The following is a 12909-nucleotide window of genomic DNA, read 5'->3' as shown; positions in this document are numbered from 1 at the left end:
TTGTCTAAGTGATGGAGGCAGTGATGCTTGGTGGAAGGAAAGATAGACATAAACTGAATTAGGAGGATCTGACTGCATAAAAGGGAAAAAAAAAAAAAAAAAGGAAAATCAAAAAGTAGAGCAGATAGCCCAGATAGGTTTTTGCAACCTTGAGTGAGCTGGAGGTTGGGCAAGAAAGGTCCCAAGTGCCACTTTCTACCTGAGTCAATGATTAATGACACTTATGGGGCACCTGTATTTAAGTGGAAGACAACAGTCTGGAAAATGCAGAGGAAGTTGCTGTTCTCAGCAATTGCTCCAGAAAATAAATAGTAGGGCAGTAACACAAAGCAGTGTCACAGAGAAGAACAGCATCAGGTTATGGCTGCTGACTTTGAAGTTTTATCATTCATCCTTTTTTATCAGTAGTGGCTGCAGTTACAGCTGTAATTTTGGCTTCACCAAAGAGCAAATTTTTTTTTTTGCTTTCTACAATTTCTATCATTTCTTGTGTGATCTTTAACTATGTGGATCATGTATCATTTTGTTGCCAGTCAATATGGATACAACCAGATACTCTCTTTCCATGTATTTTATTACAAAAAAATTTTGAACACCTGTAGTCAAAAGATGCCGAGTATGTGCAATCTGTGCAGAGCCAGCCTGTTTATATACATAATGAGGAATAATCTTGGGGTCTTTATTCAGTATTGAAAGCTTTGGTGTGTGTAATGTGTGTTTAAGACCCAAAGGAATGCTAGGGCTTGAAGCTATTAGTAAGACTTAATGTTCCCTGTGCCCAGCAATATAAAAAGTATAGATGGATACATGACATAGTGACTCCTTTTTCTCCTGTGTAGTTGACAAGGATTTAGTTTAATATATTCTTCCTGTTTCATTCTTTTTTTTCTGTGAGTGAACTACATTTTTCTTTGGGTTATAACAGAATCATCATGAGACGAGTGAGGGGAAAAACACAGAGGGTGATTACAGAAGCGTGATGTTGAAACTCGCCACTTTGTAATAGGTCATCTAGATAAATACACTAATTAATAATTACAAAACAGTGCAATCTTAGATGTGAAAATCCAATTTAACTTGCAGAAGTCTTTCTTGGCGATTGGCATTTCGGTGGCGTTTCCCCCTGTTACCCACCAGAGGGCTCCCATTGCGTAGTTCTCCAAAATTGTTCCCGTGCCTCCTGGCATCAATTGGAGGTTTGCCAGAGATCTCACTGGAAACCAAAACTTCAGGTCTTTCCTTGGAGAAATTTCTTATTCTCACAGAAGTTTTAGCATAGCAATAACTTCAGGGATTGGTTTGTAATATATGAGTAATTTTTGTAGTTAAGTATATATCAACTTCAAAGTAAATAAAATTTTTCAAAACTAAAATATGTTGTTCCAAATCTTTTTCTGCCAAGTTCTGTCACTTTTGATGGCATCATTGCTTTGCAAAGCATTCAAGCCTGTTATTCAGTGCCATTTCCATTTCTGTAGCTATGCCCAACTAATGCATATCTAACTTTTGCTATTTCTTCACTGTTATATATCCAAGAATAAATCTTTTTCTATTGTTGTATGACTAACTTATCTAAAACAGTTTCCCATATTTGCAACTGTAGCATTTTCATTCTGAACTCTGATGAACTTTGAAATTCAAAAAGAGGTGGAATATCATATTAAATCTAGTAATTTTGATCTTTTCATCTTCATCTTCCAGTCTCTGTTGCTTTCTTGTTTGTGGCATGGCAGACAAGCTGCTAGGGGGTTGTGTAACCCAGTCTCTCTCTTAGGTACTGACAGACCTTAGTGTATGTTTTGATTCCTTTGTTCCAGCAACCATTTTGTTTTGTCATCAAAATGTTCAGTTCATTTGCCAGAATTTGGCCCCTTTTTGACACAGCCCATTGAAATATGGAATGCCTATCATAAGCCAGTCCACAAAGCCTACATTCATGTCTTAAAATACCCCTTACTAATAAGTTTCTGTTTAATACCTAAAGTGCCACGTGACCAGTTAATGGCCATGAAAGTTATGATTTCTAAATTTTCTACATCTTATTTATATTTACCTTTTATAGGAACAGTTAGTACATGTTTTTCTTAGTGTCATTCTGATTAATCTTCTTCTATTTCTTCATGTATTTCACATTGTGGTTTCATGTGATTTAAATCTTCTGTAGAGAAAGTGTTGGTTTTTGGGTTTTTTTCCTTCTTACCACATAGGTAATACAGCACATTATAATAATATAATGTTTTTTAATAAGCAAATGCAAAAAAAAAAAAATTCTAATGTTCAGGATTATTAAATCTTCAGATCTTTTTAAATATTTAGTAAGTGACACAGATAGTGGTTTTTGCTGCTAAATACTAGAGATGTGCCAATTTTGTGTAAAATGATGCAAGGCACAAGGTACTAAATAGTTATATACTTGTTGGTTTTTTGTGCATATATTTACCTAATATTAAAAGAAACTTTCCAATCTTGTTTCTTTACTGTGTTATCATTTTCTTTCTTATAGCTGCCAAAGAAAGAAAGAGAAATTCTGCTCTAGTCAAGGTAAGACTTGACTATAATGCATTCATTGTCTCCAAACTTTAACCAGAGGAAGAGGAAGTGCTCAAAAGAATTGGATGCACACGTCATACCTGTGTGTAAAGGTGAAGAGCATCAAGACACATCACAAAGCATGTTTTCAGTCACTTAGAGAAGAAAAACTTTTGAATTTCACATGCAGAAGAACTGAATATATTTACCCAGATAAGTCTGTAACCAAATTGTTTGTTCTGTGTTGGTGATATAAAAGGTGTAGAGCAAGCAGACTCTGCAAATAATTTGTTTTTTGTGCCAGTATGCTTGTTATTACAAGAGGGTATTTTAAGGTGTGGAATTTCACCAGCATGGAAAAGTCTACAGGACTTCTAATAGTAGCCCGCCAACACATAGTTGTTTATCAAGAAAGATGAAGCAGAGCTGTTTGGAAATACACAGTGGGAGGATGGCAGTGAGCACAAGCAGAAATGAGATATTCTGACTGGAGGTAAGGAGAAATATCTTCACCATGAGGACAGTCAAGCAGTGGAGCAGGTTGCCCTGAGAGGTTACAGTCTCCCTCCTTGGAGGCATTCAAGACCTGACTTGCTATAGCTACACAACTTTTTTGGTAGCATACCATACCAGTACTCTTAAACTGGTGAAGTCGTTCTATTGTAGATGTTGCTTAAATTCCTCTCAGTTACCTAGTCTCATCAGTTGTTTATTTTCAGTTTGTTTGTCATACTGTGTGTCAGTTCAGCTTCATAATGTTTGGGCATAGTCACCACTGCAGTCTCTCTACTGATGATCACAGGTATGTATGTTTTTACTTTTCTACCACACCAACTTGCTAATCTTTAAGATATTAGTTTTATTTTTAGTGCACTTTTAAGTAACATTCTCAGTGTGTTATATTTTCTAGTATTTTATAGTTTATAAAATATTTTCCAATATATGAGCATTTATCTTATGATTGTTACATTTACAATCATCTTAGTTCAGGTTCTGCCTTACAGTAATCACCTTTGAAGCCATAGCTATTGCAAATTACACTAGGTAGGTTTTATCCCATTTGGCTTTTAGTCTTTCTGACTCTTGTCGTTATTCAAACAAATAAAACACTACACCAATATGTTGAAAATACAAGCAATTTCTTTAAACACACCTGACATTCATAGGATAGATTTTTAAATAGGTCTAAAGCATTGATAACGTTGCTAGCTATTTTCTTCTTCAAAACAATAACTGGATCGATACATGGGTACTGATTTTTGAGGGCCTCCATATGACTGCTGTTAAAACTTGGACTTTTTCTGTATATAAAGCAGGTCTGCAAGCATGACCTTAGTATCCCTTCCAGTGTGAGAGAGAACAGGCTTGAATGAAACGACTGACTGATTAAATAGTTTTTGAAATAAAAGAAGTTACAGGTTAGACAAGGAATTGCTAGGCAACTTCAAAACTCATTTCAGTCCTGCTTTTCCCCATTCTAATTTTTTAACTTTCAAAAAATTAATGCTCTTACAAGTACTTAGAACATTCCCTTATAGTTTGGAGATTTTTCAGCTGGTGCTATGAAACTATCACATTTCCTCTAGGAAAACAGCTTTAAATCGAGGATAGGACTTTGCTTTACGCAGCTACAAAAAATACTGTGAATAGTTTACTGCTGACTTGAAAATCCTCGAGTAGGAAATAATTACATGTCTATTTTTCTAGGGTGATTTAGATTGCCCAGGAAAAGGTGATACAGTGAAATAAAAAGTAAAGTTACACTTGCAGGAACGAATGCTGTAGGGGCTAAGCCTACTGAGGGGTGTGTAGTGTTTTTGAAAGGTGGAACTTGAGAGGTAATGATACCTTCCTGCACAGGGCTTAAAAATGACGGGGTTTTACAGAATAATACAAAGTAGCAATAATGTAGCTGTGCGACTTCTTTATATGGTATTGATGGTATAACTATGCCATTATGTTAGTTTTGAGCATCCAAGCATTGTGCTTTCTAATTGATGCCAGTGAGCAGGACTTGTTCCAGAAAAAAACCCCAAACAACAACCTCACAACAAACAAAAAAAAAACCCAAACCAAAAAAATCAACCTACCTCATTGCCAAACCACTTTGCTTTATAGTGGAATAACAATAAAAAAAGCTTCTTGATCCATCTTTGTTATTCAGTAGAAGAGTTGATAATAGCCTACATTTCTACACAGAAATGAGACTTCTGATAGTATAAAGATATTTAAGAGATAAAAGCATATCATAACCCATGGCTGAAGCCTGAAGGTAGATAAATTGAGGAAAACATGGAAAAATAAAGAAAACCCTGAAAATATCATTATGTTGTGGAACTACTAGCCTAGTATGTGGTAGAATTTTTATAATTTCATGTATTTAAAACTAGATCAAATATATAAATTTGAGAGAGGTATAAGTGCTATAAATTACAAGCTTGTCAGAAATGACTAAACATCATTTTGTGGTCTAGGTTATGGAAGAAATTGGACAAAATAGTTGTGACAGGCAGGAAACAAGCTGCCAAGAGAGGACCCTCTGTTGTCCCCTGAGAGAAAGCAGAATCCACTCTTAAAGAAGTTTAGTGTGCTCAGATGGAAAATGTCTCCTCTGGACATGATCCTAAGCAACTGGCTCTAGACATCTGTGCTTGAGCAGAGGGTTCAGACCAGATGATGTCCCTTCCAACCTCAACCATCCTGTGATAAGCTTTAACAGTATCAGACTGGAAAAGGGAGAGAAAAAGCAAATGAGAAGCATAATAATTTAGTAAAAGAAGGGTTCCTGCAGGAAAGGTAAGATCCTAGGCCAAGTCTCAGTGATGGCAATTATGAAAAGACTTCCTTAGAGACTTGGTGGACTCTGAAACACAGCAGCAAAAAGCTGCAAGATTTTCAGGAAAATGGAATAGAAATATTTACCCAGCAAAGGTACAGTGGATGGTGGGTAGCTGTGTTTTCAAATCTTTTAATTAAAACTTGTTCACCCAATAGAATTTAGTTTCTTCTGTTTAAAGAGTTGCTTTCTTAAAACTTCTACAATGTCTACTTTTGCACATGAGAAATCTTTTAATTTGATAAATTCCATAATAAGATGCAGGTAGCTTCACTTCAAGACCTTGGCTGGCATGCAGTCATGTCCATAGATCATAGTCTTGACAACACAATGATAATAACAAAGCCTCATTCAAAATGCACAGAAAAAATGGGCAAGTGTTTCTTCTTGTTAATTTATTTTTTGATGGCATTCAGCTATCTTTCCAGTATGGCTGGAAAAATGTATAGCTGACTCGATCAATAGTCTGGGTGGATGTCTGGATGTTCTAGATCAGGAAATCCAGCAACCACTGCAGGAGAGGAAAATAAGAAACCTAAACACAATGAGAGTTAGAAAGGGATGAAAAAGACAGTGGGAAGAACTTCAACTATACTAAAAAAAAAAAAAAAAGAGTAAGTACTGTATTAACTGAAGCATGCTATTACAGACTCTTTTATAATCCAGATTTGATGCTAGCAAAATCTCAGTTTCACAAAAATAAGTTTTCAAATCTGTGTCACAAAGTTTTGTCATCTTTGTTATTGTTCAAGTCACACTTCAGCACTATATCCAGCACAACCTAGGATTCACAAAAGCCTTTCTGGCAAGCTCTGTTATTCTGGTATATTTCTTGATAATTAGTTCCCTGAGGGTGACAGGAAATGTTGGTAATACGTTCTGTTTGGAGTGAAATCCTGGCTTGATGGAAGTCTGATACTTGTAGCTTACAGAAACTAAAGAGAGATCACAGAAACCAGGTGTGAAATTCTGGCCCAGATGAAGTTTATAGCAAGAGAGACACTGACCTCAGCAAAGCCAAGATTTCACTCTAAATTAAATAACTTAGCAACACTTCCTGTGATGTGTAGAAAGACAGGAGCATTTTACTTGTGCTGCCTAGTTCACTTTGGCTGATTCTTTACAGTGGGAGGCTAGAGAGGAGTTAAATAATTGTGGTCTCCCACAGGTAACAGGAGGAAAATTACCCTGTTCTAAAAAAGCAGGGGGCAAGGTCATACATGGAACTGTTATCAGTCCAGTAGCAGGAAGTTTCTTTAGGGAAAAGCAGTAAGAAAAGGAATGAAAAAAATTAATTTCTAGTTAAGATTTACCAAAGAGGTTTTAAAAAGTTTCCAGTTTTATGTTAACCATAGTGACTTCTCTTTGTTTTCAGGGTTATTTAATTGGGAACTAAGTTGATGAAGCTCTTTTCAGTGGGTTTTATCATCATACTATTTTATTAGTGAAATCTACTAATTTTCATTTTTTTCCTGTGTTGTGGTGTTCTTGTTCTTAATATCAACAGGTTTTAATGGTAAAGGCACTTCTCAACTGCATCAAAGCTGTGAAGACATTTTAATAAATATGTTAACTTCAGAGAAAAGAAAGTAAAACAACTGAAATATGGAAGATGAAATTATGGCTTGATTATGTATTTCTCAGGCATCAAAAGGGTATGTCTTGGCTACATAAGAGTGGTAAGATAAATTCTTAATTCACTTTGATATATAGTTTTTCTTTACTGACCATGCTCACTTCCACAATGATATTAGGTGTTATCTCTATTGCTAAATGAAAACATTTACAGGACTCTAAAATTTATAATATATTAAAAAAACCTACCTTCCACAGTCATCTAAGCCAAAAGATCAGGAGATTGAGTGCTTCTGATTCATCAAGTTTAGCTTGTAATTCTTTAACAAAGAGATGAAAGGGAATCCAGCTCAACCCATTTAGCTACTCTATGTCAAAGGATGCCTTAGTAACTTAATTTTAGTTTCTTTTGTCTTACCTTATTGGCTCAGTCCCTGACTGGCATACCAATAAAAAGTTGAGACAGAGTAGAAATAAATCACTAAATTCTTTTGATGCTTTATTTTTTAGATATTTTATGTCTATATTAGGCATTAAGTAATAATAAAATAATGTGCATAAAAACAAAAAATGGGGAAGTAATAAAAAGAGGAACAAAGTGCCCATAGTTGAGAAGTGTTGGCCTCCCATGCACTAAATATCAAAGAATCTTTGCCATCTACTGCCCCTTTTCCTTGTCTGGGTTTTCATCCTGTGACAGCTTGCTGCTAAGAGACAAACTGCCTCTGTGCAAGCAAGGTAAAGGATTTGGCTGGGTTTGAACTTAACAGAATGACAATGGCATGGGCTGAGAAGCATTTAAAACTTCAGAACCAAGTAATTAAATGAAGGAAGGTGGGGATCTGTGCAGTTGCATCTGTTTATACTCCCTGAAACTATTGAATATACTTGTGAACAGTTTATATAATTTTTAAAATGTGTTATAGTAGTTCAGGCCATTTTTGTAGTTAATTTTCAACCACAAAACAATGTAAATATTTCTAAGTACATAAGACTACCTTATCTATATATAAAAGCTGTACTGGTCCTGCTAAACAAATCTAAATAAACTTGTGTTGGATCTCCAATGATTCTGTAAAACCTTTAACCAAGCACGGGTTCAGTACAGAAACTTAGATGTCAGGTTGAAGTTAGGAATGCTGCCGCTCTAAAGAGACAGTTGCCAAGAACAATTAATCCCAAATCTGGACTTCCCAAGGGAAATTACACCTTCAATTGAGATATCTCAGGTACTTCATATAACATGACTTGCATTCAGATGTCGCTGCTTGGTTACATCTGCAGACAGGAACACTACTCAGTTCTGTGATTCCCTTGGCCTAAGATAACTAATACTGCTTAAAGTTGGATTTAAACTCATATTTAAATTGCTTTTGGTTCATTAACTTCCTCATTTTGGCACTGCAGAAACACCCAGTCAAGTGAGCGTGTGTAATCCTTTGTCCTCCCATACCTGAGGAAGTGTGCTTGGACATCGACAGCTTCTTCCTTAGTGCACTGAGAACATTCCTCCAGCAGTTTGCCCTGCTGTATCACAGGCTACACTCAGACATCCCATTGATTTATGTAGTAAAGCTCAGTACAAGAAATGTCTCTGAAGAAGGCTTGCCAGCTTTGTTGTTTGGAATTAGGCTAGTCTAATTTGGCATTCAAAACTAGGCTCTGATTGCAAGAAATAACTTCTGTGGGCAAGACAAATCGTTCTAAAGACAAATGGATGCCTGGTGCAAGCTCTGGTATTCTGTTGTGTATTCTATTTACAGGCATTCTATGGTTAGAGTACTCTCTATCTTTTTTAACTCCTAAGGACAGGCTTATTTACTTTCAGCCTTTTTTCCTAGTTTGGAGTCAAATCCTGTGTTGAGGTAAATTTTAAAGTTCTCTAAAAACTAGTGATCTGTCAGTTCAGGAAGGATATTGAGGTCCTAGAGTAGATCCAAAGGAGGGCAACTAGGCTGGTGAAGGGACTCGAGCACAGACCCTATGAGGTGAGGCTGAGGGAGCTGGGGCTGTTCAGCCTGGAGAAGAGGAGACTCAGAGGAGACCTCATCACTCTCTACAACTCCCTGAAAGGAGGGTGTAGCCAGGTGGGGGTTGGTCTCTTTTCCCAGGCAACTCTCAGCAAGACAAGAGGGCACGGTCTCAAGTTGTGCCAGGGGAGGTTTAGGTTGGATATTAGAATTTCTTTACCGAGAGGGTGATCAGACATTGGAACGGACTGCCCAGGGAAGTAGTGGATTCTCCGTCCCTGGGGATATTTAAAAAGAGACTGGATGTGGCACTCAGTACCATGGTCTAGAAACTGTGGAGGTAGTGGATCAAGGGTTGGACTTGATGATCTCAGAGGTCCCTTCCAACCCAGCCAATTCTATGATTCTATGACCTGTTCCTTAAAAAAATAACCTCTGTTCTAAATTCTGGGAAATACAACAATATTGCAATAGGAGAAACAAGGTCTATGTTGATGATGACAGTGTCAGTGTGCCAGCAAGTCTGACCTAAAACAGTATGAGTTCTTAGAATTTTTTTCTTTTTTTTTTTCTTTTTTTTTTTTAAATAAATAATCTGGCCTCATAGTTGTAATACGAAAGCCAAAGCTACTTCTTACCAAATATATCTGAAGGCAAGTCAAGCTATAATTATACTCAAAGATTTGGATGAACACAAGTTTATTAGACAAAATTTTGTATCTTCATGAAAAGTATCTTCCCTGTAAATGCAAGAGCAGGACCTAAGTGTATATTCTTCTTGGAATACAGCCTGATAACATCGCAGCAATACAGTTATCTTCAGTAAAATTTGTATTTTTGGCCTAAGGTAATTTTCCTACCATAAGATTTATGATTAAGTACATTCTTTACTATATGTCTGTTGGACACTACTGCTCTAATAGCTATAGATTATATTTGCTAATTTAAATGTAAACTTTAAATGCATTTGAATAATTTCGCTCACGAAAACACAGCCTCAGTAAATAGTTGCAGGATACCACTTGAAGTTGTTAGAATGTTGTTGGTTCTAGAGCTAATAATCGGTTCCAGAACAATTAGTCAATGACTAATTGGCAAGATTAACTTAAGTACGCAGTTAGAATAGCCAACAGGATATATCTGGATTTCACTTGTCAGGAAAGGGAAGAAACCAAAGCAGTTCCTAGCTACTCCAAGCTTCGTCAAAATGGCACGTTCATGCTGAACTCTTTGGCCTTGAGCCAAAATTAAATTAATCCATGGTGTCCAAACCATGTCTGACATGCCAAAAATAAACAATTCAGAAATTGATGCAAATGTAATGCTGGATACACTACGCAGCTAAATTTAAGAATGTTTTATTTATTTAAATGTTGGCCTTTCTAAGAGTTAGTGTTTGATTTTGCATTCCTAGTAAACAGTAAAATTTATTTGAATTGCCATGCATAAAGATACAAATAGTCATGCAAACACAGACTGATAGATTGTGCCTTTCAACTGTCTTTTTGTGGTAGTGCACAAATTCCTCAGCTCCCAAAAATACATCTATACACAGGGTGACGTCGGATGTTGACCTACAATATATATAGGTCAGTAGGCTGTTTCAGAGCATCTTAGATTCTTTTTTTTCCATCTTGCATCTAGCTGAAGCCTTTAGCTACTATTGAATTTAGAGTTACTTTGCATCTGAGTTTGTGACTAGATAACTCTAGGCAGACATTTACATAAATCTGTGAAATCACTGATTTAAAAGGGTAACATTGGTTAAATCCTGAGAATATTTACTCCTAGATGAAAGGCACATAAAATAGGACGATACAGAGCTAGAGATTATACATGCACTTAATTTGACTTCCCAGATTATTGTGCTTATTTATTCAGCAATAAATATCAATAAAACACTTGTCATTTTATTATTTCATTTTTATGTTGCTTGACAGTATTGAAATTGAGCATTAAAATAATGTAATGTTGAATAGCTCTGTGTGAACACAGAATCCTGAATGTGTTAATGTAATTGTGTGATATGTTGATAAAACTCGTGATCACATATACCAGTCTTACCTTGGCAAATTGATACAAGTTGCTTTCTGAAAATCTGAAAATATTTGTAACTGGACCTGATTGATTTATCGTTGTAGTACTCTGGCTTTAAATAAAATATGGGTAAATTAGCTGGATAGAGAGGACACAAGAGTAGGAGACATTGGCTAATACTGAGACTTATACATTCTTAGACATATTTGCTGCAATTTAAAATGGATTTTTACTGCCATTTTTGGACTGTCTATTCTTTGTCTTTCTGAAGTGTAAAAAAACAAAAAACCAAACAAAACCAAACCCCCAGCATTGACTATTCTGCCTTTCGATCTAAAATATAGTTTATAGGCCCTTTAAGCCTGACAGGTTTATACAGCCTGGTCTGTTTGTAGGATCTTTAATTTTGATGATACCTTCCCTTTTCTCTTTGTCATCCTTTTTCTAATATCTGCATTATATAAATTTTAAATTAGCATATGTCACTGTTTTATAGCTGTTTGCATACTGCAAGTAGGATTTTGGCATATCTGTACAGAACTATCGGGCAAATACCCTGCACAGCTGCCCAAAACCTAGCTTTCATCTTTTCATTATTTGCAATCATTTAAAGACACATGGGTACTTCAGTCTAAAGCAAGCTAGTTTGGCTTGGTTTAGAAAATTACCTTTCAGGTTTTCTACTCCCTAATCATCTATAGGACCATGCATTTTTTTTTCTTGTACAGTACAAAAGCCACCAAACAGTGCCTTTTTTCTCTGTGACAGGCAGGATGGATGTTTTCTTAATGATGTCTTTCTTTATGTGGTTCATGAAACAACAGAATATGTGACAAGCTGTTTGTAGTATGGCAGTACAGTTAAATACATGCATTTGTCTATCCATAGGAAGAAAATGTAAAATAACCTTTTAATAGATTTAGATACATATACATATTGATGCCATTAATTTTAGCATTGTTTCTCTTTAGTGCTTATCTGCATATTGTACTAACACTACTAAGAATTTAAAGAGTAATGTATGCATGGAAATGTGTTTTTCTGGAATGGTAATAAATTCCATGGAAATCATATCATACAGCTCTTGCTGTATCATGTATACGTGCTTGCAACTGGTAAATACAAACAATATATCAAGATGTTGATTTATTTTCTTTGAAATGTCTATACTTTGGATTAAAATATCATTATAAAAATATGAAATGTATTAGGACCAGACAGAACTAAAAACTGCAAGGGATACTACTCCACATTATATTTTTGAGATTGGAATTATCAGTGGCATTGGAACTGGACATGAAGTACTGACCTTTTTTGTTGCTGTGTCATATTTATTATAATGTTTGGCTATTTTAGGACATGTTATAAAGTGTCAAAGAGGAGAAAGTGTCTGAGCCAAGAAAACTAATACTGCAGAACTATAACATTAAGTATTCTTTCTGCATCTTTTTGACAGTTATTTTTGGCCACTTTGCTGAAAATCTGAGTGCTTTCTAAGTATTCAGAAAAAGAAGCAGCAGTTGGGTTTTGTCCTCTTTCCCTCTTGTACAGAAGAAATGAAATGACATCCAGCTTTTCTGTTGGCTTTGCTGCTTAGGAGTGCTGCCTGTGTGTGCACATGCATAAAAATAATTCCTCTTTGGTGCAGTTTTTGCTAGAGTTTCATCATTTGAGTGACATTTTTTTCCCCGTTTACATCAATGTTAAAATTTCCATTAACTTCCCTCTGTTTTGTCAAAGTTCATTGTGGTTCAGTCTAATGTATGTAAAAGCATTTATATTTTAATTGCTTCAGTGGAATGTGGCTGTCATGACCAGAAAGTCTTGCAGAGGGCAGGAAGGATCATCTGGCAGGGAACAATGCAACGTAAGGGCTTATACAACAGAACAGAAATACTAAGCTCTACGTTCAGTCAGAAATTGTGTGGTGCATTTGAAAATTGTCTCCCTAAAAAAAATAGT

The sequence above is a fragment of the Calypte anna genome, chromosome 3 (genome assembly GCF_003957555.1).
Source record: "Calypte anna isolate BGI_N300 chromosome 3, bCalAnn1_v1.p, whole genome shotgun sequence".
NCBI lineage: Eukaryota > Metazoa > Chordata > Aves > Apodiformes > Trochilidae > Calypte > Calypte anna.
The sequence above is the reverse complement of the archived record's forward strand: the minus strand, read 5'-3'. Positions refer to the sequence as shown.